Source organism: Columba livia, chromosome 9 (assembly GCF_036013475.1).
Source record: "Columba livia isolate bColLiv1 breed racing homer chromosome 9, bColLiv1.pat.W.v2, whole genome shotgun sequence".
Lineage (NCBI taxonomy): Eukaryota > Metazoa > Chordata > Aves > Columbiformes > Columbidae > Columba > Columba livia.
In genome coordinates this window covers 6548083-6569379 of record NC_088610.1, presented here as the reverse complement: position 1 = coordinate 6569379, position 21297 = coordinate 6548083, and the positions used below count along the sequence as shown (strand labels likewise).

Sequence of the window (21297 nt, the reverse complement as noted above, 5' to 3'; positions counted from 1 at the left end):
ACCACTGTCAAAGCCTCAACGTGGTGGCAATTTTCCACCTGAAGGCTGGAGGTGGTTTCCCATCCACTCATCTTGTCTCCTTTGGCTTCGTGCAGGCACCAGGCAGCGCCGAGCCCCCGTGGTCCCTGCCCACATGCCATCGCCTGCTCGAACAGGAGGTGGCAGCAGATGGTCACCTATAGCACCCGGGAGCATCTCCCGGAGACACCGTGGTACCCGGGAGAGAAATCCTCCCCGGCGCCCAGGGACGGGGCAAGGAAGGCAGGAGGTGTTCCCTGAGAGCATCAATCCTCCCTGGGGTGCATCTTCTCCCCATCCCTGCCCGCCGGCTCTGCAGCCCCCATCCAGTTTCACACACCACACCCTGGAAGCACTTTGTCACAAACTGAGATTTTTTTAAAAACAACACCATATTGAGAAAACAGATGGCAGCAGCTAGGAAGCTCTGATTATTATTGATTAATTCGGGATTATGGTTGGCAATAGGAGATATTGGGAGCAGCAGAAATTAATGCAGATGTTACCACTGGAAGGGGAAAAAAAATCCCATGAATCAAAAACACAAGGAAGGAGAGAGGCTCAGGTGTCCTCTTGCTTTCAACAATCAGGATTCATGCTCAGATAACATCACAATCTGAAAATGTTCGTCCCTGACATCATCTGTCAGACTTCACTAGAATAAAACTTTTTGTGAAGTATTTATTTATTAATATTATTATTATTTAAAATAGCAACTAGAATTATTTTCCAACATTTTGAAATTTCCATGTCCATCTGCCAGCTAAGAAAACACCAACAGACAATGAGACCAGCTCAGATGAAACAGGGAGTCCCTAGGGCTACCTTCCTAAAACCTCTAAAGCCTGAAAAACTGCTGGGTTTTAGAGTTCCTACAAGTCATCTTTCCAGAGCTGCAAAGGAAATTTGAGGGTTTGGTAATAGTGTACTGAATCAATGACACAAAACAGCATGGACACCAGTGCAAGGAATGGACTGGGACACCCGGTTGTCCAGCCACCAGCTTGGCCCCTACCTTCCATCCCACCTCCGCAGTCGGGTGCCTGGGTCACTCCAGACTGTGTCCCCATCCAGATGTCCATTTCACACAACCATCCTCCCGGCAGGGTGCTGCAGGCTTAGTTTGCTCCTCTAGCGCCAAAGGAAACTTGATCTTTCAGGGAAAGCAGCTGTGACAATTGAAGTTGCTCCTTCAATCAGTGGGTTTTTTTTTTTCTAATTTTTGTGTGCTGGACCTTGCATTTTTCACGTAATATCTGCCCTTCCAACAGGAGAGGTTCACGCACTTCACATCTGCCAGAAGTATCACCACACAGAAACCAGCAAGCAGTCTTCATATCCTTCTCCCAGAAAACAAACAACAGACTTGCTTCTTCAGAGAAACCCCTAGGAAACATAACGGATCACAGAATGCAGTACTGAATGGCAACTCAAAAAGCCATTGACACCATCCCCAGCATCCTAGGACATAGTCATCTCCACTTAAAAAATTTCTGGGTTATTTTGGGCATTGACTTTGGGGTTTTTTTGGCAGGTAAAGGGCATGTTTGTGTTTGTTTTGTTTGTTTTTCACAGTCTCCAACAAGGAAAACTGTATAACCTTGTTCAGAAATCCGTTAAAGATTAACTCCTGTTACCCTCTGAAAATACTGTCTCATGTCTAGTCTTGATCACATTTTCTGTTTCAAAGTAAGCCCAAGACTTGTGGCCCTATCCACAGGCAATGTGAATATTTCTACTTTACAGTATCTGTTTATGTGTTTGAAGGCTATTCACAGTTCCCCATCTCTTCACCCTTTGGAACCCTTCAGGTAGAGACAACTTGATGTAATGGCAACTCACATCTGTTCAAATTTATTTACTTTCTTAGAACACTTCAAATATAACAAATAACAGGAAATAGAGGGACAGATCTTGAACGCAGCAGCTCTTCAGTAGTAATCCAAAAGTGGCATTGTTTGTTTGGGTTTTGGGGTTTTCTTCTGTTTGATTTTGGCATTTTGTTGATGTTTTGGTTTTTTTTTTTTTTTTTGTTTTTGTTTTTTTAAACTAGATGTACAATCTGTTTACCAAAGACTGTATCAAAGAAGATGTAGACTTGCCTGCTTTACAGGTTACTATGGAGACATCCTTTCTTCATTATTCTGTAAACAGACAATGTTACATGGAATTGAATAGCTTTTATTTTTGGTCATTCAAAAATTGCCCATGATTAGAGCATTTCACATGTTATAAACTAGTAAACACCTCTGGTGAATTGGTTTGTTTTATCCCAAGTTTGGCCAAGGGGAACTCAACTGACCAAGAGATGAAGGTCAGAGGTATATATTTTACAGCCTTATAATTCTTTTGAAGTCCTATGAGAGAGCTGATGGCTTCAAAGTTCTGGAAAACTTTGATATCTGTCCCCAGAATAACACAGGCAAATTCTATCAAACATTAATAATCACACCCCTTTCTCCTCAAGCATGTTTCAAAGGAATTATTGTAAATTACTTTGCACAGCGTCAGAGTAGGAGAACTGAGAGTATCAAATATTTGATATCAGTAGCACTGTTGATTCCCAATGGCCTTCAGGTCACGACTACTACACATTTTTATTTTAGATCGTTACAAGTAAGCTGACAGCCCTTTTCTGTAATAAACACCATGGCAACACCATTATCTACAACTTATGTGTCTCTAAAAATATGCCTTCAAGTTTCCCTTTTTAATTTCACGAGCACTCTCCAAATGCCCAAGGTGGAGCATCTCTTAATCTTGGCCCTTAGTCCTGCTTCCTTTGTAACAACTTCTTGACGGTTCACCACAGTTTGCAGAAGATACAAGAACTTCCATCTATTTCTGTTGTTTATAGTGCAGTTTTCTTCCTATAAAGGTTTCCCAGAAATCAGGTCTAGAAATAAGACAGTCAAAGATGCAGTAACGAGTCAGGATACAAACCAAATGAAAAATGGGCAGCAAAAGAATAGCAAGTGATAAGTAAAAGCAGGATACGTAACCCATCAAGAGAAGTGGCTCTGTCAGGAAAATCTTCAATCAACCAAAATCTGGGTCCCAAGCCACATATACAATATCCCTGTTGGGCAACATCCTTTTGGAGAGATGGACACAAACAGCACTCCCACGTAACCAGGGCTCACTGATGTCAAAGGCACACAAAGCCCAAGCACTTGGGTTCTTCAGAAGTGCTAAGGTCACCAAGCTGACCAGCAGTGACAGGACAGAGGAGGTTTTCATCAGACACCATGAGCGCATTATACCTCTGCAAACCAGACCTCTCACTTTTCAAAGCAGGAATAGCATTTAGGGCAGGTAGCTAAGTCATCTGAAATTAACTCTACCAGACTAAATCCACAAGTATTTGAGGGCTGAGAGCTGTAGGTATTTCCCCAGCACACAGTGGTATCAGTGCCAACAAAACCTTGAGCAGAACCTCGGAGTCTTTGTCTGTCGTTGTCACAAGACACCAAAACACAGGAGCATAGAGGGGTGTAGCACAGCATAAGGTGATGGAACCTGAGGATACAGGTTAAAAAGAAAGAAAACACCCCCTCAAAAAAGAATATTCCCTTCTTCCCTTTCCAGTGGCAAAGAGTTTCTGCTCAGTTATTTACTTTGCAAAACCACAGTTATTCCAATGCTATTTTTTTTCTTGCATGGAAATATGGATGATTACCAGAAAAACAAATAATTGGGATGGAGCCCAGTTGGATATCACTGAGGCAACTGAGTATGCCTTGTGGAGGAGGAGAAGAGAGAGTTACACAGTTAGGAACTGTCTGTTGTCACATTTAGGATAAACATGACAAGCAAGAGCTGCTTGTCCTCCTGCTACTGAGGACAAACGAACCACTCACAGTCAGGAAAAAATTGTCATCCACTTTTTCTCAGGAATGAGGTTTAAGAATCTGACTCAGGAAGTTACTTGGAAATACCCCCTTTTCTACCCAAATTCACGTAAGCATATAAACACACATGCTTTTTCTTAAATTCCATCATATTTTTCAGAATTTAAACCTGTGCTAAAATACTTTCTTGAACTGCTTTTTTATCTTCCTGGATTAAATTCGGATTAGTCACCTCCTGGGGGAGATGAGATGTCTCTTGGTCTACCCACTTCTCACAACAGAGCTTACCCTCATTTTCAGTAGCCACAATAAAAAAAAATACTGCAGTAGCTCAAACTCAAAAATGAGACCCTCCTAGGTCAATCCTCACATTTTTAATTGAAATACATAAGGAAGAAAGATGAGGTTGTGTTGAGGCTGCCATAAGCACACCTATTTTCTGTCCCCATGTAGAGTTTTCTCCGTGTGAGCACACATTAAATTTTCTGGTCATCTGGAATTGAAGAAGGTCCAAAGTCTACCTCATCAGCTCTCTGGTCGAGGGCCTTCTCCTATCTACAACAATTCTTTAAGAAAAAAAACTTCATTAGCCAACAGCTTGTTTCTGTTTTTCTCACAAATCTGCCTATAGCTGTCCCCTTCTAAGTCTGTCACAGCATTATGGGTCAAGACGCTAAAATATTCACAAAGTGATATTGCAGATATGAAAACCAATGACAGAACCAGAATCCAAGCTAGGTAGTAACACAGTTTCCTATGTCTTAGCTCTACCAAGAAGTATAGAGAAGTGTAATAAAGAAGGAAGCAGCAATATACAACAGGCACATTATTCTTACTCAAAAATAATATTGCCAAGGACCTTGGCATGCTACAGTCACCCATAGCTTCAACCATACAGGGTTGAACCTTGCAGGGTGGACCTTTCCCTCCACCTCAGAATTCCTGAACTACTGCCACTACTTCTGTCTCCAGCTCTTCTCAACAGCCAGATACAGCCCTACGTTGAAATAACTTCCACTCGTAAGAAACTGTCAGAGAAAAGTCTAAGAAAAAGCAGTTAAGATCAAATGCACTCAGTGACTTTTACTTCTGACATTAGCCTGCAACCCTAACTCTGGAATTCTTCACACATCAAAGGCTCAGGGCACTAAGCACAAATTGATGGTTTTACAAGTAACAAATAGCACGAGTGTGTATGAGTAGAACAGATGCTTGTGGTCCTCAGGGTGGCACTGACCAAAGAGATCTATGAATAAGCCAGCACTGTGAGCTCATAACTCAGATGCCCCATGTCTCAGCTGGGCCAGAGCAATATATTTCTTGCCTCAAACACCAGTCTCTTCAGATCCAGCTTGTATCTTTTTCACTAAGGCTGTAGCCCTGAGTGCCTCAGGGAAGAAGAGCCAAGGACATCCATCAGAGCCAACAGTGAGAAAACACTCTGAATTATTCATAACACTCAAATAGCAAAATTAAAATTAAACTACCTTACATGACAATGGGAGATATGCTAACACTGAAGAAATTCCAGGGTTACTTTTATGTGCTGTACGGTGAGCTAAAGCTGGAATGAAATACTTAAAGGCTAAAAGGCTTGCCCGTTTGTTATCTCTGTGGATGGATATATTTCTTGTTTCGTTTACATTTATATCAAGTCTTTACGTAACTGTCAGCTTCATACCCAAGGCTATCTTCCTGAATCAAAATCTCTCCCATACTGGTAGCAGAAGAATAGACTGCTTCTAGCTTTTTAGCTTGTTAATAATGAACTTGCTCTTGTTTGATTCTCCTTGTCCCCTTCTCCCTGTGAGATATCTGCCTTGGGAAGTACATGGCTTTTGCATCAGTGTTCAAGTCAGTTTTCTGTACTTGCTTAGATGGCTGTCAGGGCTAGTTTTTGAGGTACGGTCTCCCTTTGATAGCTCCCGACAAGCTCTGCTAGAGGAAAGCCAGTTCCCAAAATATATTTCTCTCACACTTGTTTTTCAGGGTTCTCCACTCTGCAAGGACTGACAGTGTGGTAACGAGAGGCACTCCAGACTGGATTTAATGCTACCATATGCTAGACAGAATGAGAATCCATACTGCAGGAGAGCAGCCGGTACATTTCCACATTGACAGAAGCCTGATTGCAAATTGCATTCAGTCTCAACAGCTCAGTTCACTGCACACAGATGCCATGGGGGACTGTAAAGTTCGCAAGATGTGGGGGAGTATGGCTGAATTTTTCAAAAAGAGCCTTGGCTGATCAGATGCCACAGATATTTGGAGCTGATGCCATGGAAGAATGTTGCTGCTGCATTTGTTCTGCCAGAAATAAATAATAAGAATGATGTCATGAGCTGTTAGTCAAATTACAAACTCTTGCTAGGCTGATGGTTGTCTGCTGATACAAATGGCAGTATCGGCACTGTCAGATGCTGCTCTTATAACTTGACAGCAAGCACATAAATGAAGTCAGATAAGAGGAATTCACTCTTTCAAAATAGGTCAGCATGCGATGAGATGGGTTTCCAGTCAGAGCGTGCTGGGTGTCCCTGGGCTGGCTGCAAAGTGCATCTCCTAGATGTTAAAACAGACTTCATGAAGCTGAAGGTACAATGAGACTAAATGACTCAGGCAGGTTTTTCTCTCAGCTGATGTATCCACTCAGAGCTGGTAGAGAAAGAAAGCTCTTCTCTGCTTACTTGGGCATGATCAACCATATTGACTCTGTTGCCCCTGTCCAGGGCCTGTGCCATAGAAGTACTCAGCTCATCCTAATGGGCATTTTGAAGAACAGGCTGAACAGGGAGACCAAGGACTCTCTACTCCTGTCCAGAGCCTCTGGGGCACAGATGCAGGACAGGGTGGTATGGAGGGTTTCATTCTCCGAAGCTCCCAGACCAGCACCAATGCACAGATAAGTGGAGCACTTTTAAATATGACATGAAGCCATAGTTGCAGAAGTAGTTACTACATGTAAACACAGCCCTTGTACTGCAGGATAAATGCTCTTCTCCATGTGAATAGAGCAAGATCTCTTCCTCCTCTGCCCTGTTCATTGAAAACCATCACAGAGTTAGGCTGCTTAGATCAGTATTGGTAAATGAAGTAGACAATCTTCTCAAGGCCCCTTTTCCACTCTGACATCTCTATGAAACATTCCCACACTCCTGAAAAATAAGCATGAGCTTTCTTCACCCCCACTGTAGAGCCAGCCTGCAAAATTCACTGTTACAGATAGTCAACAAGTCAAACACTGCAGCTGGGTCATTTTATAACTGTTAATAATCCCTGTAGCTTGGAGACTAAAGAGAAGTGTGATCTAAATCCTGCTCTCTAGGACATGAGCCAATCTTCACCAGGGTCAGGAAGGAATTGCTCCCTCCCCACATCGCATAAGGGATTGCACTGTCTGCCAGCAGCACAGCAGTGTCCTGGGGTTCATTTTCCCCCGTCTCCCCCACCATGTGCTACCAGAAACCACAGGGGCAGACAGGAGTGTGCTCCACACCACGCTTCTGGAGTTTCACAGATGAGTGACCCTCAGACAGAAGATCCAGGGCTCCAGGCCACTCAGACATGAAAGCATTTGCATAATTTCCTAAAGCCCCATATCAGTGAGGTGGCAACAGCTCCCATGTGCTGCAAGCTGCATCATACAGTTCCAGGAATAAAGTGTTATGGCTCAGCAGTCCCCTGTGGCATTAGCTTTACATTTCTGAGCAACAGCTTCACTTCTAGGCAAAAGGCATTTTTCAGACTCTTCCTCTAAACACATTCTCTGGGATCAAGCATGTAAATGAAGAAAGAGACTAGCCAGTTTCCCACAAGGTCTCTTAGTAAAGCCCAAATAAACAAAAAAAAAGAGATCATAGAAGAGCTTGGGATTTCAGACAGTAAGAAAAGGAGAAGCATTCTCCAGCTCTGCCCACACCACAAGCAGGGTGGGCACTACAGACTGATTGGCAGAGGGCTCTATGTCTAGGGAACTAGGAGGTTTTCATGGGGAGCAAGAACTTTCTACACAGGTTTATCGAACATCAGGCTTCTCCAAGGAAGTCCTCTTTTCCTATCTGCAAAACATTCAAAGTGCATTAGTCACTTGTCTAGGGATGTCCAAGAGACCAGGACAAGGCTCTTAGTGAGAGCTCAGCTCTCAATCCCAAGCCATAATACAGCAATAGGAATTGCTTGGAGAATGCAGCCAAGTGCCTCGAGTTGTTTGAACAATCAGCAAGAAGCTTTACAAAGAAAGGAAACCCACTGGACAGGGTAGCTGCTGAGCTAGCTGGTAGTGAGCCATGGAGCTGGCGTCCTCTTGGGTGTCCATGCAGCTGAGCAAATCAATTTAGACCTGCAAAGCAGACATGAAAGTTGCATCTGGTTCCCAGATGGAGCTGGATGATCCCATGAAACTTGTTCTATGCTTCCAGGCATCTAAGTTTCATCCCATGAAGGCAGAAAATCCCCATGCTTTTGTGCAGCTCTTGGTTTTAATTTTCACTTTTTTGTTATATAAATTGTTGATTCAGGGTTTCCTTCCATTGCTTGGACTTCTCTATGAGGCAACTAATTCCCTTTTGCATGCCAACATGGCTGGTTTTGTTGTGCTCATGCAGCACCCTCTCTTGTGTGCTGAGCAAGCCAAGAACTAGAATGATACCAGTACTAGGTGTGTGCAATATTGAATTTAGTGGTCAATTCTCATCATCAGGTCTTTGACTCAGTCATGCCTCAATGCTCAACCATAATCACAGCTATCAGAGCTCCAACAATGCACTCAGAAGTATCACCCTAAGGAATACCAGCATTTCCAAGAGCAGGAGCCTGTCCTGAATTCCAGAGGCATGAGGGAATAGTAATTGTATTGATGAAGGTTGTAAAAGAATTGTTGCTCAAAGCAAAGTTATGAAGCTGTAATGATCTATGTCAGAGAGAGTGCAAGATTGACTCTTTTCTTATGGATATGATCAGAGAAAGCCAGGGCACTAGTAGCATGATCTGCAGTAAGAAGACCTCCTTTAGTTTATGCATTAACAGAAAATAAAGAAGCTGAAGAGTCTGATCTCCAACATGGAAACTCTCCTAGTGATGGGATCCATAATTATTTCCTGCAATGAGCCATGCTTCCTCTTCCCTGCCCCACTCATCAGTCTTCCCTGTGTTTATGTCAAGCCTTCCTCTGTCTTCTCCTGTGAAGGACTTCCCTCAAGACCTTCAATTGCTCCTGTAGATCTTACAGGCTTGGTCTGAGCAGCCAAACCATGGAGAAGAGCAAATGGCCTTGACCTGTTCATACCACTACAAGCAGCATAACTCTTGTTTCTGTCAGAACAGGAGCCTACAAAAGGGCTTTCTCTAGACTTAAGAAAGATGTGTCTAACAATCATATAAGGGTGTTTTTTTGGTAATGCATCTACTAGAAATATGAGAACTGTGTAGCCTATATTCAACTTTTCAAGAAAGATATTAAGATATGGATTTTCCACACTTCAGAAGAAGGCTCTGAAATCTAACTCAAGTGCTGTGGTTGAGAATATCTACCAGGTCCTAGCCATGTCTGTCTGATTGACACATCCCCATTCCTAGAGCCTGGCCTTGCAATAACCCCCTTTGGCTGGAAGAAACACCAAAACCAGACCTGTCCAGCCTCATCCATATTCACATCCCAGCAGAGGAAATATCAGGAAGCAGACACTGAACACACCAAAACTGCTTTGGTGGTTGGTTTTGGGTTTAGGTTGTTTGTTTGGTTTGGTTGTTTTTGTTGTTCAGGGTTTTTTTCCTTTTCTTAGCTTTTTTGTTCGTGATGGTTTTGTTTGTTTTATTTTTCCTCTTCTCCAGTTTTTGAAAAGAGATGTATAATTTGGCAATACATTGCTTCCTATAGACATGTCATGCAAGGCATCTCTTTAACACAACAGGGACCTTGTAAGCCTTTTCTCCTCTAAAGCCCAAGATCCTACTCTAAAATATGAAACTTGAAGAGAAAAATTAAGTTAATTTTTGTTATTAGCAAACAATTTTCAGTTTCATTCTCCAAAACAGCTGAACCACTTTAACTCAGACTTTCCAAAACAAAAAGAAAGAAAACAAAACCAAGACCAAAATCAGAGAGAAGAATGACCTTTGGACAGTAAACATCAGCTGGATCAGTTAATTCTGTAACCTGTGAGCCCCTGCAAATAGCGGCTTCTGACAGAAAAGCATTAACCTCGTTGGTAATTCTAACACCACTACCTGTGATGCAGATGTGCAAAGACTGGCACTGCTCTCTGCTGAATGGCCTGCACAACAGGGGAGAACTCACATACTCCTGCTGCATAAAAGTAAAGTCTTGGGCCCTTTAGCATTCAACAGTTATTTTGGTTGCAGATGCAAGGTGTGAGTCAAACAACAGCAAATCACGGAGAAAAGTCACCCTAAAGATTACAGTATGACAGGTCTGGGTACCAGCCAAGCTTCCTCAGCAAAACATAGCTTTTCTTCAGAATTAAAAGAAAAACAAACAAAGCCCAGAAGTGCTGTAGTTGCTGCCACTGTAGAGTCATCTCCCCACAACCCTGTTACTGAGCAGGCAGCATGCAAGATCCAGGCCTCAACTTGTTATCCTGACCATTTGCTTGGCCTCTTCACCTCACCTTTAAAAGTTCTTTGAATTTCTTGGATACCAAAACTTTCCCTCTGAGTTGTACTCAAGCTCCAAAGGAAAAAAAAAAATAACAAACACTAGGAACCACCTACAAAGCACTTATATCATCCAACAAACAAAGTCTGTCTGCTTTGAGGTCTTCCTGTTTGGTACCTACAGGCAGCAGCTGCGTCTCCCTTTGCCTCATTCTTTCCACACACAGACATACGGGTGGATCACAGTTATGAAAAACAGAGCACAAATGGAGAATGACAAGTGGTACCTGGTTAGCTAGCAGAGATCAAATCAAACTGGATCTTTTCCATGACTTAAGGGCTATGTGTCTGCCATGCTTCAACAGGACAGCTTCTTGACATCCATTCTGGGAGCTTTTTCAATACTGAGAATGATGGAGAGGGGAAAAAAAAACCAAACAAATAACCCACAATGCAGAAGTCATTAGATATTGTCCTGATTTAAGGGACTGAATAGCTCAGTTTCAATTCAGGTCCCATCTACACCACTAGTAAATCACTCACTGTTCAATCTTCCCTTGGTGAGTTTTGTGACCTGCAGCTTTGCTCTTAGCTTACTCCTGGCTGAGCAGGTTACCAGGTACCACCCCATCTTTCTGAGAGCACCAGGAACTATTTTCCTGCAGAAAACAGACAATTCCTGTTGCTCTGTGAGTGATTCCCTGGTGTAAGTTCTCCCTTGTCGCTTCTCTAACATCTAATAATGAACAAGCAAAGTTTCCGCCTTTCCCCCCTCTTTGGAGCTACTCAGACAGTGTTTCTTTTTGTCTCTGGCAACCCCTTTATTTGAAAACTTGCAGGAATGTAACACCTTAGTTGAAGGTTCAAGAGTTGTGCAATATAGGACTGGGAATGCGCTCTATATTTTCTTCCTTTTATATCAATCCCAAGTCACCCCCATAAATACATGCTTGCCAAGGTGCAAGCTGGCTGATCATGCTCCATCTCCTGAGCACACCGCACACCTGTATGGAAAGTCATGTGCCATCCTAACAAAAAAGCACAGAGCTTGTATCTCCTGTATGGGCTCAGCTCACCTGTAGGTGGAAGAGGATAGCTCTCCTGGAAGAGTTTCTGACAATATATCAAGACAGATGTATGCTGCCCTTCACTGCACTGTGAACACATTGCAAGGTCCAGACATAATAGCAGGTAGCTACAAATTCAATGGACAACTAAAGGTTAATCTGCACTTCTTTGATTGTCAAGCACCTGAGGTACGATGACAACACATTGGCGCACTGTAATTGCAACATACTATTAAGTACCTTCAGTCCCCAAAGGCTAAGACACTTTTAAAAAATAATAAAGCTAATGCACATAATAGCCCGTGTCTCGTTATTTAAGAAACCTCTTCCCGGCATCGGACGTGGACAGTACGTGTAAATGCACTTTCTCCAATAACTGTGCACAAGGAGCAGTTTGATGGAGTGCCAGAAAGCACAATGACTGTTCTACCATAGCAATGTACAGAAGGTGACATGTTCCCTTTAGAACTAATTGCTTTATTCAAAAAAAAACCAAAAAAACAAAAAAACAAAAAACCAAACCCCATTTACTAAATTCTAGCCTGGTCTCTTCCCTTGATGAGCAATTTCAGACTCCACATCAGAGCTTTTGTTTGTTGTTAAAAGACAGGGACAGAAAAGTGTTTTGTTAAGTCTTTTCCATTAAACATGAAAATTAAAATTAGTTCAGAAGGGTATTTTTCATTATATTATTTGAACATTTGCATTATATATTCTGCTGGGCTTTCTCTTACGCGACTCAAGGCTGACAAGGTCAGGCTGTCAAACGCAACCCTTTGCATCAAATAAATTACTCTGCACCAAAGATCCAGTTATAACTACTGACACAGACCAAGCTACACAACTGAAAGGCAGAAAATATTATTAATTGTGTTATTATCCTTGTTCTGCATTCTCACATGCATAACATGAAAGGACTTCCCGAACTGCTTCCAAAATTCACTTCTTATTCTCAGACTTCTCTTCACCAAACTGCATTAAAAAAAAAAAGTCAGGAATTCCTCTTGTTGTGCCTTCAAGAGAGAAACATCTGTAATGACTTCACAGACAAATCAATGCCGTTTCAAACAGAATTATTTCATTTTTTTCCTCCCTACTTTGAAAAATTAGAACAATTTCACAATAAGCCCTAGGGAATGAGCTTATGAAAATGCACAGAGCAGACAGCATGAAGAAAAGTCTTTGGTTATATATTTCAGGAGGCAACAAATGGGCCTATCTGCTGCTCTGTGAGCAGTGAGAATAATTATGTATGCATTTGCTGCATCCCATAATCATCATCATCACAGAGATGACATTTCATAGCCAAGTTGGGAATCTGCCTTTCCCAAAATTATTTTCTGTTTGGAAGGAGAAATTATTCTAAATAATGCCTGGGGAGGATAGATATAGGAAAGCATAGATTTGAGAGTCAGACACTCTAGAGTCATAATCCTATCACCAGCTCTCTAAATAATTCTATTGTATCGTTAAGTTAACTCCACATTTGAAAAATGGTAACACATCTGTCTATGGCAGAGTCCCAGGCTACTGGGAATTTCCATGAGATATTTTAAACCAGTGTGTTAATGTGAATTAGACTGTGCTTGCATGGAGGAACTCCTGTGAGCTTTATAAAGCCTTGACCAGGTGTAGAGGTGGGGGGGGACACATGACTCTCTTCATTGTTTAATCCTGGAAGAAGTGCTCCATGAGCCAAATCATCGCCTTGCCATAGAAAAACAAGCACTAAGGATGGGGACCATCATGAAGACTTGTATTTGTTGGGTGCACCTCTTTTTCCCTCAGATGTCCCAGAAGGAAAAAGCTTAGCTTGGTGATGAAGGACACCACAAGAGGAAGAAGGACCAGCTTGAGACACAGCAGACTCAGTGAACATCCTCTCCCCACGACTACTGTTCATGGCTGGTGCTGTCAAGGATGCACCAAAGCCCTGTTATCAAGATCCAAACCAAGAGAAGGACTCACCCCATTGCTCTCGGTGAACACACTGCTGGATCCCCACAGCACAGAGGGGAGGCCCCAGGTGCCACAGAGCCAGCCAGGCTCATATACCTACCCATGCCTTTCCCAGGTATCCTGACCTACTTTCAAAAGAAAACCAGACTCTTTCTGATTCCACATTAATTGATCACAGAGCCACATCTCATCACTTCTTCTTACTGGGATGGTGCTAAACCTAACCTTGTTCCTTACTGACTCTCCAGCTCAGGTGGAATGAAGATCAGGACATAGTTGGACCTTTAGCAGCTCCTCCATGCAATAAACTGTATTGTTATGAATGAAGTCATGGCTTCTAACCAAAAGACTTTAGATGAAACATTTCACTCATCTCTCTTCTTCTGGTGGTGGTCCTAAAATCTGGATGTTGCCTTCAAGGGTGCAGAACTCCAAACATGCTTTTAAAAAACTAATTTCCACTGTCACTGGTGTGGCAAGGCAACAAGGACTTATTTACGACACAGATGCTAGAACAGTTTAAAGAAGCCTGAGTACGAATGAGACCCTCACCTCTGAGAAGCATGAGGACCTTACAGGCACACTGGGTTAACATCACAGAACTCTTCTGCCAGTATTCCAGTGGGACTTCAACTTTCTGATCCACACTAGTTTTTCACATCCAAGAGGTTTGGACAAGCTGACTGGACAGGTGTGCAACAGTTCAGACCAAACTGGGCTTGACTGAATGTAACATTGGTTTGAAAAGTGTTCCTTGGAAGTACATAGTGCTTCAATCTTGATGCTGCAAACAAGTATCTGCAAAAATGTAGTCTTCAATGAAATGCGAGCTTAAGCATTACATTAGTCATGAGCCTGCCTTTGCCTGCCTAACATGCAGATCAGCAATCTTTGCTTCTCTGCTACGTAAATATGTAGCAACTACTTGCAAATGCAAAGCATATTCTCCAGGTGTCCTGTACAGGACACACTGTGCAGAAAACTGCTACCAGATTTCAAGCCAGGACAAATTGCTGGCTGGACAAGAAAGCAGCATTTACCCAACAACATGATGTCACTTGTGCATATGCTGGAGGAGGAGAAAATCTTGATTTGTTCTGGTCATAGACGAGGGCACAGCTTGAAATTAATTGATCATGAGTGCATTCAAAGTAACAGCTTGATCCAATTCCAGTAAAATCCAATGGCAACACTCTGGTGCACAATCCTGAATGTGCCAGACTTTCTTCCCAAAGACTTTAGCTCATACTTCTCTGTGTAGAAGTAATCAGATTCTCTCTGTCACCTTACATGGGGGAGCTCTGATAAGGCATTTCGACCTGAGCTCACTTTGGGGAAAAAAGATAGGCTGTGTAAAAGTTTTCATTGTTAAAAGAATATTTAAAGTAGATAATCAAAATAATGAAGATGAAACTTGCATTAAGATCCTTCTTCAGCTAGGAATCGAGTTCACACCTTGTTCATTCTTTCTTTCTGTATAATCTTTACTACTACAGTGTCTCAGCATTTTGCAAGCTCACTTTCTAACTACTTTTCCAGGCAAGATATGTTTGCTGTCCCCTTTCAACAGATATATCTCTCCAGAATTTGTGGAAGTGTCCTAGCAGGGTTATTCTGCAGGATAAAGCTTTCCTCTTGCATGTCCAGTCTTCATTTGCTGTAACACACTTTTCCCTACTGGTTGCTTTTCCCCACTGATGCCTTGCACTCAGTTTGGGAAGCAAAGCTCAGCCAATCTGCTTTACTCCAATTTAGAGTCAATTTAGCTTCCTGGCTCTGGGGTACCTTTTGCTGTGCTCAAGACCACTTCCACACAGTTCTGTCTAAATCCAGAATAATTTGCTGAGACAGAAATTAAACATTGTTCTTCTGATGCCAATAAACTGAAGCATTGACAATTGAAATAATCATTCCAGCAAAATGGTCAGGAGTGTCCACATTTATCATCTTTTGACAACTCCAGATCAAGACTGCTCAATTCATAAGAAGCCAAAAGATGAGTTTTCTAAGTATCCATGTCACAAAATTGGAATCTCAAAGTGTTTTCTTAGAGCTATTTAATAGAGAAACATATTTATTTAGCACCTGTCAATTCAAGTGTCCAAAATGCCTCTCAAAAATTAAGTTTCCTTTTAAGCTTCCTAGCTGTACATCGGGCTCCAATTTATAAGGGGTAAACTTGCTTAAGGTCACCCAGCATGGGAAAGAAGAGCTGGGAAGCAGCTCCTGGCATCTGGAGGACCACACCCCTCACTAGCCACTAGACCACACAACTGTCCCTGTTTCACTCGGGTCATTATTAAGCTGTATAGAAGAACAGTGTGGTTTTATTTTATGTTAGCTAAACTCCTGCATTAACGTTTTACTGCCCCACTGATGTTTTGCCTAGAACATTCTGTAATCCACAAATTAATATGTGAAGAACATCCAGTACAGTTTGGAGAAATAAAAAAAAAAAAACAAAACACACAAATGGCAAAGGAGTTTTGATTTCCATCAGTTTCATAAATCAGAAGAGCTGGAGAAAGAAGGTTCCTTATTTTATCACACAGAGTCTTGTGTAATGCCAGCAAAACTGCTGCCCTTCCCAAAACCAAGCAGAAACCCTATTGTTGCGGCAAACCCCATCTAGTCACATGGAGAACTTAAAACCTCATAGTATTCTGTTTCACATGGACAGAAAGAGAGTTTTGCTCCAAATACATGACAAGGGCCAAAAATAAATGTGCTCTACCTATGCACAGTATCTGAAGTTTGTTGCCTGCTCTTACTCGTCACTTCATGTTTTCTGTGATCTTGCCATTAGCTTCTAGGATAAGGGTTTCTCTATCCTATAAATCCTTCTCTATTCTTATTTTTTGTTATATAACTTTGTTAAAGGATTCTTCTAGGCGGAAGCAGATCCTCCGCTTTTAAAGATAGGTCTGTTCTGCACTCAACACAGTGAAGCACAAGTTTAAGGCAAAACCCCATCCCTATTCAGAAAATCTTTGATCAGAGTAGCATGGAACCTGCCCATAATAATGAGGTTTGGATCAGGCATAGGCCCTGCTTACTTAGACTGCAGAAGCAGCTGGGGTGGATGCATCTGACCACAGAGGTGTGCCCCCACCAAGAAAAATCACCACTATCACCAATCAAAATCCAACACTCCACCCTGATTCAGAAACTCAGTATGGAGCCAGGCAGAGCATAAACCCTAATCCAAACATAATTATTTAAAATCTGTTTAAGGCAAACTAATTAGTAAACATCTCCCACTTGACAGATAACATCAGATGTTTCGCATCAACACCGCCTGAAGTCGCAATCCCCGCAGACCTGGCGCTGTCGCCTGCTGGAGCTCTCCCAGTGCTGAAGGCCCCTCTCCCCAGCCAGCCCTGCAGCCTGAACCAGAGCACCGGTACATGTTCAGTTTTAGCGAAGCTGCAGGGAAAAAACGCAACTACAGGGCTGAAACAGGGTTTAGTAAGGTCAGCTGATATTAAAAGAAGGGGAAATGCTAGCAGGGAACATTTGTGTTGCTGGCATAATCTGGGTGGAGGAGAATGAGAGTGTGCCACATGTCAAGGTTTTGAGAAAAATGCCTCCTTTCTGCCCTCCAGGAGCCTCCACTTAATAAGATGCTGCTCTCCCTTTACCTCTCCTTGCAAACTTAAGAACAGCATAAAAAGCCTCATGATGGTAACAGTTTAAGAGAAACAAAGCTAAGTTCATCTCATCATTAAAGATATTATACCACTTCAACCAAAAGCAGGACTGTTAACCTTAGTGCCCTTGGCCAACTTCCAGTTTGGGTCAGTCTGTGCACCTAAATTTAGCTCTCAGTAGTAACCAGAGAGGCTGTCCTGCTTTATCCCTCACAAGTGAACATTATTCTGTACCATAATTCCACACATGATCCTGGACATCCAGCACTTTCAGTGTGCTTTGGGCACATCTAGAATGGAAGAAGATAAAAATACAGATCAGAAGGTCAAGGAGAGACAGTTTTAATACTCCTATGATAAGCATGAGCACAACACAGCTGTCTTGGCCTTAGCCAAGAAATAGAGAAAGGATGTGAATCTCCTCTTTAAGTCAACTGGAATAACAAAACTGAACTTTGATGTCCTAGTCTGAGGCAGTAACTCCATTAGAATGCACAAGATAAAATTTATTTGCTCTGTCAGCATAGCTTCTTGATCCTTTACAGCCATTCACAGACTGATGCAGAAGTGATTCCCCTCACACCAGCTCTCATTCCTTGCTCTGGTTTGTATTTTCCCCAGTGATATCATCTACCTCAGGATACTTCAGGCATCCAGCAGCTGTTGCATGCTCAGTGTTGAGCTGCTGCAAGTGTGGATTTTGCCAAACTGTATATCATTCCAGAACCAATGTTGGTAAATAGAGTAGCCAGTGGCTAATGCTGGATTTGTACTGCACAGAGTAAAACAGAGTAGCAGGTATTTATGTTGCTCTTTTACTAAGAAACCTGAAAAGCAATAGTCTGTGGAAACAAGTTTTAGCACTCTTGGGACCGTAACAGGATACCTACTGTAGGATCAGGAGAGTGTAAACCAGTTTTATAAGGAATTGCACCCGTAATCACTTCTCCAAATGGGAAATCTCATAATAGAAGCAATTTTAATAGGGCAAGCACACTGCAGACATTCCCATTGCATCTATCAAAATATGCACTCAGGGAAAGCCAAAATATGACCTGCTCTACCTCTGGTTATTATGAGGTCTCAGAACATATGCAGCTACCCAAATTATTATGCATATTACAGTTGTGCTTAGAGGCTGCACCTGAGATATTAGCTGCCCTATAATTAGATTTGCCTGATATAATCAGACCTGTCTTGTGAGTGAAGGTTTAGGGGTTATTTCCCACCAAGTGACAAGCTATGACTGGTTATAGCAGGAGTAACACGGGAAACCCCTTTTTCCAAGGTTCACAGTCAAGAGAGACAGAAATAAAGACAGATTGTCAGAACAAGGTAGACTGGAAGAACAGTTTTAAAGAAACGTAGCATAAGTGATAGTAATACTGCAAGTTGCTGGGGACAAGCAGTAGAGACCTATAAGGACACAATTCAGGGGAATCAGCATCAGGAGAGAATCAGTATTGTGGAGAGCATTACTGCTTGGTGTCACCGCAACCCATTGAGATGACAGAGGGAATCTGGCACAGAGGTAAAACCCACTGCCAGGGAAATTTGTGCCAATGACTCTGTAAGGACAGAATGCAATTACCTAGATGAGCAACAACTGCTTTTCTTACGACAGTGGCAAAAGGCAGCCAGCACTGGCCATGCACATTAAAAGAAAGGGCACAAATACTTAAAAGATAACGGGATGCAGCCTGTCAGCTTCACTGCCGATGTCTAGGCACACAGTCCTTCCAAACATGCAGCTGGTGAAACTATGGCAAAGGAAGCTTCAGCAGAGGTTATGGATTTCTGCAGACTAGTGACACAGTTGAAAAAGGTGAGCATGACCTACTGCTTGTATAACAGCAGTGTCCAAAGTTTTGGCCCAGAAAGCAGGTTCACCGCACAACACTCTGCAAACAGTCAACAGGGCCATAAACACGTTTAATGGCTTGCTTGTTGTTGTATATGTCATTGGTAGCCGACTCAAAAATCCAACTAACATCTCATGAGTCCCAGTCTAGCATCCTGTCCAAACACCCCACCTGCTATTTAGCCAAGACTTCTTTCTCTTAAATAAAGCAGGCCACAGAGAAAACACTTTGAACTACAGTACACCTTTAAAGAGGGCAACAACTATGTTTCCCTATCTTCAATTGACTCATTTACTAGTTTTTTCCAAATGTTTCTGTTTGCAAATCAAACCTCCAAAAGTGCTGAAAATACCAGCCTCTCCTTCCACACACTAACATGTTGCTTACTCATGGGACAAGATCCATCTCCAACACAGTGATGAAAAGCCACTTCTGTAGAAGCTCAAAATTACTATTCTTCCTGCTCTTGTTAGTGGTAATCGGTAAGGTCACTGCAGCATGAGCTCCCATTGAATATCTAAAGCCATTCAATTAATCTTAGTTTGCTCAGAACTCAGAGAATTTAAGTAAGGTTAAAGAGTTAAAAGAGATCAGGATACTCTACACCTCCACTGACACAGAAGAGCTGACACAGACATAAGTTACTTCACTGACAAAAAAGAGCTTTCTGCAATTAACACCCTAAGCATATATACATTTTACTTTGAAAGACATCAAAACATCTGGACAATCCATCTTTGCTTGCTGCCCCCCATCATTATAGTGGCAAGCTGTCTTTCTGCAAGAAAAGGTTCTGTTTCTTTTTTAGTTTACAGATCCATTTGTTCTGTAGTTATCATAGGGTAACCCAGACATGGTTATCTGCTTCCTCAGGTGAAAACTGGCCAGTCATGGGTCAGCTGCTCAAGTCCTGGAGACACCATCAGCCCAAAATTCCATTTTTTAATCTACTAGGTGTGAAGTAGAGCTCTTGAAGAGCTGGACACTGTTCTCACACACAAGAAAGCAATATATGAAAACAGAAGCAGTAGGAAGGGCACTGATCATAATGCTGAAGAAAAAGGGAAGCCATGTAAAGAGCTCTAAGCCCATGGAAACAGCCATGCAAAGTCAACCCAGATGTTCCACAGATGCCACACAACTGAATTCTGTGCAGGCACATTAAAGGACAAGAGGTCTGAAAATGTTTTCCCTTTATCCAGCCTCTGATCCTCAAGGAAGCCCACCAGCATAACCCCTGACCCTCCATGCAAGGAACAGACCACAAAGCTAAGGAGCTGGGAAGAGCAGCAGCAGGACAAGTATTCCCAAGGGGAACTGCAAGTGAGAAACAGTAGGTGCCACTTTGAGAAAGAGCTACAGAAGTCATGGTTTGTGTCCAGACACAGGCAGGTAAAAAGACATGAAAGTGGCCTCAGAGATGCACCAAACCCAGGCGGCCCCAGAGCCCTAATCATAATTGGTTCCTTGAGACGAGCAGTACTCATGCATGGCTCAACTACATGCACATGCTTAAGCAAGTCCCTGAACAGGCATGTCCTCAAACTAAGCTCAAAACTAGTGGCCCTTACCACAGTACTAGGGGCAACATTTGGGAATAGTGCTGAAGATATGATCTACAGTCAGCATCACACTTGATGAACAGCTCAGCCAAGCATGCCTGTCAACTAGCCCAAGCAGGGCTGGTAACGGTGCATGCAGGGACCTGCAGTCCCCACACAGGTCAGACCTCAGTGTACAAGAGCTAAGCAGGCCAGCAATCAACCCAACTTAAATCACCACACTCTAGCTAAAAGGATCTTGACAGCCTTCTATCAGGCTAGCTTTCATTATCACTGCTTGGACCATCTCCATCATTTGCTAATACAGAACAGATTACAAAGTCTATTGATATATTATGAGATTCTTCCTGCTGATGCAGGAAGGCATTTCAGTAGTTATATTGTGTGTCAGCCACAGAAACTTAGCTTTCCTGATCATTTTCATCCTTGTAAACAACTAGACAGATGTTGCTCTGATCATTGACAATGGGAAAACAGCTTCTAAATGCCACATTGAACACAAAGCTGTGCTTGTATCACCCCCACAGTTGCATATGTGGTAGGGGATTTCTGGCAGCTTTCCTAACAGAAAGAGGGCAAGCCAGGGCACAGAAGAGAAGCGGCAGGAGTGTAATTTTGCCAGCAGTGTTAAGATAGAGCAGCCTTCAGGCTGCTCTAGGATGAGGAAGCAAGGAGTCATGATTCATCATCAATCTTTGCCCAAACTCCTGTTTCCT

General features: G+C 42.5%; 1 long non-coding RNA gene across 1 annotated transcript in view; it reads right to left on the bottom strand.

The window, feature by feature from the left end:
- The window catches only part of LOC110355258 (uncharacterized), a 100288-nt gene that overhangs the window by 66962 nt on the left and 12029 nt on the right, over nucleotides 1-21297 (bottom strand). The window contains exon 5 of the long non-coding RNA XR_010474615.1: nucleotides 1034-1404. This is a non-coding gene — a long non-coding RNA (uncharacterized LOC110355258). The remainder of the gene's footprint in view (nucleotides 1-1033; nucleotides 1405-21297) is intronic.